The 5,335-nt window shown below is 38.9% G+C and overlaps 1 pseudogene; it reads right to left on the bottom strand.

Annotated features, from left to right (window-relative positions):
• Nucleotides 1–3,025: 3,025 nt before the first annotated feature.
• LOC117015801 (mothers against decapentaplegic homolog 2-like) lies at nucleotides 3,026–3,980 on the bottom strand (annotated as a pseudogene).
• Nucleotides 3,981–5,335: the final 1,355 nt, after the last annotated feature.

Raw genomic sequence — 5,335 nt, 5'->3', positions numbered from 1 at the left:
TCTTCAGGTTGGCTGGGGGTGGGTTGATTTAAGCTAAGGAGGACTGGGTGGCTCTATTTCAAATGAGGAAGGCTCTCCTCTGTCTGTCTCTCATTCTCCTTGGATCTGAGACTAACTGACTAATTACCATAGAAATGACAGGGGCGCAAGGGAAGAACACAGAAAGCTTCTTAAACCTATGCTTGAAACTTTCTCAGTATTAGTTCTGCCCACATGCTACTGGTCAAAGGAAGCTACATAGACAAGACTAAAATCAAGGGGCAGGAAAGTACACTGTGCCCACAATGAAGCTATGATGAAGGCATTAATATAGGTGAAGATTAGAGTCAAACACTCAATCTATTGCCCTCACTGAAAAAGACCAGGAAAAAATCATGCCATGGAGCTGTTGATTGATTTGCACTGTGTTACTTTGTTACAGCTGCCATAACAAAGTGCTACAGACTGGGTAACTTAAACAACAAAAATTTATTTTTTTACCTTGGCCTGTAGATGGCCATCTTCTCCTCCTGGTGTCTTCACATGGTCTTTGCTTTATGCCCATCTGTGTCCTAATTTTCTCTTCTTATAAGGATTCCAGTCATATTGGATTAAGGCCCACCCTAGGAAAAGTAACCACTACATCGAAGATACTGAGGGAGTGGTGTTGTGGTTAATCACACCCCGGATTACAAACTATGCTACCCAAGAACGTGGTTGACTCAGCCTTTATCACAAGATGTGAGAGCAGTATACTTCTTCCACACCAGGGGCATGCAGAGAGCTGTGTTCTGCCATGATAGGAAGCTGCCTGAAGTACAAATAATTATTTTGCCATGCATTTATGTGAGAAGAAGAAAAAGGGCTACTTTGACTATTTCATCAAAATCAAAGAGAGTGGGGAATAATCCACCAAGGAATCTGGTGACCTCTCAGCCATTTTCTTGGACAGTCCTCCCTTCAGGCATGACTGGATTTTTTTTTCTAGATTCTAGCCTCCCATTGGCATCTCTAAAATAATACAAAGTTTTCAGGTGAGTAACTGATGTTTTTCTTGGCACACCTGAGCCATTTTTTCCCAGTGAGTGAGTGGCAGTAATGCAATATTAAATACAATCATGGGTGTACATAAGTTAGGCTCAAGTTAAAAGGTCATGAAAAGTCATGGATATGACCACTTGTGACTGTGTAGAGCAACATTCATGCACTAGTTTGTACTAGGGACCACCACGAGCTATCCCTGTGGAAAGAGCCAGTGTTGATGGACTCTCAGTATTAATTTGGCGTAGCTGCCATAACAAAGTACCATAAACCAACAGAAATTTATTGTGTCCAAAATCAAGGTATTGACAGGTTACTTCCTTAGGATGTGAAGAAGATTCTGTCCTTTGCCTCTTACCTAGCTTCTGATGGTTTACTCACAACCTTTGGTGTTCCTTGGTTTGTATCACCAAATCTCCGCTCCATGTCCACATGGCATTCCCCAGGTATGTATCTCTGTGTCCAAATTTCTCTTTTTTATAAGAACATGAGTCATATTGGATCAGAGCTTACCCTAATGACCTCATATTAATTGAACTAATTACATCTGCAACTATGTTATTGCCAAATAAGGTCACATTCTGGGTTACTGAAGATTAGGATCTCAGCATATGAATTTTGGGGAAACACAATTGAGCCAATAGCAATAAGCAAGGTACCAATTAACCACATGGATCTTATTTCTTATAACAAACGCCAATATAGATTCAAGCATTGAATTAAAGTGATATGTAGTAAAATCATCATCAGGAGGAACCAGAATGATGCTATATGCGTCTTTAGTTATGGTTTAATCCAGGAGTAAAAATTTCAAACAACTGAAGAATAAATGTCTTTTCAGTAGTCTTCACTGAATATTGCTTTTCCAAATTGAACTACTAATAATTTTGGGATTATACACTGTGGCCAGAGCCTGGACAGCAGCTTTCTCATATTTCCTGTTGAATATAGTCCCATGTGTCTGTCTTAATAGCAAAGTAGAGAGGCCACACACCTGCAGTGAAGGGCAGCCCACTTAGTCTCAGACGTAAGCTGATGGAGTATATAGAAAGGAACTAGGTTGAAATGCTTAAACAAATAAATGTGAGAATGTTTATAAAAACTCATGGATGTTTTCCAAATCTCTATGGCAAGAATGCTGCAGTCCCAGGAACAGGGGTTTGACATTTTACAGGGAACTCAAGAAGTCATCACTTTCTATTTCTTACTTGTGTTCTTCTCTGCTCTACTTCATCCTTCTTTATATTTTTCTCTTCGTCTTCCTCCTTATCCTCATGTTTTTCTTTCTCTTACTTCTCTTTCTTCTCCCACTCCTCCTTTCTATTCTCCTCCTCTTGCATTCTTTCTCTTTTTTTGCTCTTTATCCTTATTATTTGGTCTCTCTCCTAACTGTCTTTTTCTGGATTCCTGTACATATGTAGATAAGAAAAATCTTCCAGGTATGTTAAAACTAAAAATGCTGAGGAAAATATTAAAGCTTATTTTATTTTCTTGCCCCAAGAGTTTATTTTTGGTAAAAGGCAGAAAAGTTACTTTTTTTTTACAAGGGACATCTGCTTCTAAATGGTAATTTGAAAATCTTGATATATATTATATATTTTAAAAGACACACGAAAATAATGGAGAAGTTGGAATAACAGATTAGATACCATAATTTTATAAAGGCTTGCTTAAATCAAGAAGCAGCACATGCACACTTAATTTAGGCAAACTAAAAAAATATATAAACAGCAAAATACTGTGATACTTGATTATGATACATTACCTGTACAGATAACTACTACTGTTCAGACACTTAGTTTTATACCCAACAAAACATCAGTAAATCTTTAAAATCTTCTCTTCCTCCTTTATGGGAGGATATTTTTAGACACTAATTTTCCCAGCTAATATTCAAACATGGGAAACCAATTCTACAAGGTGCTTTAACTGGTGAGACCTGAAGTGCTGTTTTCTAGCTTGACTTTTTGGATAGTAAACAGTCCATGGGGACCACAAACAAATATTATGACAGAAGAGTTGTTACATAAGTCTTTTGATGTGACTTGATTGGTGATGAAGATTTGCAAAGCACTGAAGGGGATCCCATCTGAGTTAATACTTTGTCCAACCACTGTAGAGGTCCATTCAGATGAAGTCCAATTTAGCAAGGAATGCTCATTACCATCTGCTTTCAGTATTCTGCTCCCTACCCTTTCACAAAACTCATTCTTATGGTACATATTCTAGTTAGCTAATAAATGACTTCAATGACGCTAATGGGTCCTCAATTTCCTTTAGCTATGGTTTAATCCAGGAGTAAAAATTTTGCACAACTGAAGAGTAGATGTCCTTCCAGCTCTCTTCGCTGATATTGATTTTATAAATTGAGCTACTGATAATTTTGAGATTATACACTGTAGTCAGGGCCTGGAGAGCAGGTTAAACAAAACCCTGATTAACAGACTGAGCCAGAAGAGCAGCAAATTCCTGGTTGTTGAAGATCTTCAGATTACATCCTGGTGGAATTTTACACACTATTGCAGCATGCCAGCCATATTCCTGATTACAGTTGGGGCTGTGCTCAAAGATTGCACTATCACTTAGGCACTCAGCAAAAACTTCCCCACCTATGTAATATAAGCACACTCCTCTTCCTATCTGTCCTCTTGTCACTTCTACTGTAGCATTTTGTTTAGCACTGATAGTAAACTTAAGCAGAACTTCTCTGAATTTGATTTATCAGTGAAGCCATCTACAGTGTGTGAGGGCTGTGATGCATGGAAGGTCTCTCTCCATCCCTATGGTTTGATTCATAATATGCTACTGAACAACAAAATGCAGCTTCTGAGTAAGTAACTGTGAAAATCTAAATGATGATTAACAGGGGAAAGAATAGTAGGAGATAGTTCTGCTGGAAATCCTCTATCCATACCTTGGTTCTACTGTTGATCACTTGTTTTTCCATCTTCACTGATATACAATCAGAAAATTAAGATCACAAACTCATCCTAGAAAATGTGCTACATACCTCATTGCTGAATATTACTACGGTCACCTTCAAAGTACTCCCCTTGGGAAGCTATGCACAGATACCAACACCTACTCCACCCTTCAAAGCAATTTTGGAACTCTTTTTTTGGAATGGCCATCAGAGCTGTCATCATATTATCCTTGCTGTCCTGAATGTCATCAAAAGGTCATCCTTTCAATATTTCCTTTATCTTTGGGTAAAGAAAGAAGTCATTGGGGGCCACATCAGGTGAGTAGCGAGAGTGTTTCAATATAGTTATTTGTTAACTGGCTGTAAACTCCCTCATAGACAGTGCCATGTGAGCTGGTGCATTATCATGATGCAAGAGCCATGAATTGTTGACGAAAAGTTCAGGTCATCTAACTTTTCATGCAGCCTTTTCAGTACTTCCAAATCATAAAGTTGGTTAACTGTCCAGTTGATACAAATTCATAATGAGTAATCCTTCTCATATCAAAAAAAGTTAAAATAATTACAATAAGTTGGTGAATTTAATTTTCAGACCTGTATATAACTTAAGGCAGTCCTTTTCAATGAGATACCCAGACATGATTATTGAAGGACTTGGTTTGTTCAGAGAAGCTGTAAAGGTCTGTTGTATCCACTAATCTATCATATTTAGTGTACTAAGTTCCCAAATTTCAGAGCAAGTGGTTGGTATGGGGACAATTAGTATTATGATTTTGAGTAGTGATGGCTTTCTCAAGCTCATCTAATTGTCCTGTTTTCTTTAGCTTCTTCACCAAACTTTTAACTGCTTTTTCACACCATTTTTCTTCTTGTCCTTTTGGTTCTCCTCCACCTGCTCCTCCATATCCATCACCAGCTGATTTCTTCCATCATAGTAGTCTCTTCACAACTGGTGGAGGAAATGGCAAGATGGATGATATATTCTTACCAAAAGCATCAATCCACATTAAGAGAATATCCTGATGATGTCATAAAATGGAGGTGTGAGGTGAGCCTCTTGAAATCTGCTCTGGAATTTCCAAAAAATTGAACAACAATAACTCCACAAGGACTCCCTGCACAGCAGACAGGCAAGAAAAAGAGGCACACTACTGAAATCATCTAAAGGTGGGCAATTGTGCGAGCAGGGGAGGAGGGAAGGGAGAAGTGAATCAGGGTCGCAGGGGTGCAGGACACAGACCTAGCTCAGTGCTCCAACCTCGCTGCATTTCAGAACTACCGCAGCTGCAGGAGAAGGAAGAATTCGGATTGCTAGGGCTCCACTTATGGCCCACAGGGCTGAAGGGACAGCATAAAACATGGCTGAACCCAATGCTCACGGCAGAGACCTCA

The sequence above is a fragment of the Rhinolophus ferrumequinum genome, chromosome 23 (genome assembly GCF_004115265.2).
Source record: "Rhinolophus ferrumequinum isolate MPI-CBG mRhiFer1 chromosome 23, mRhiFer1_v1.p, whole genome shotgun sequence".
Classification (NCBI taxonomy): domain Eukaryota; kingdom Metazoa; phylum Chordata; class Mammalia; order Chiroptera; family Rhinolophidae; genus Rhinolophus; species Rhinolophus ferrumequinum.
The sequence above is the reverse complement of the archived record's forward strand: the minus strand, read 5'-3'. Positions and strand labels throughout refer to the sequence as shown.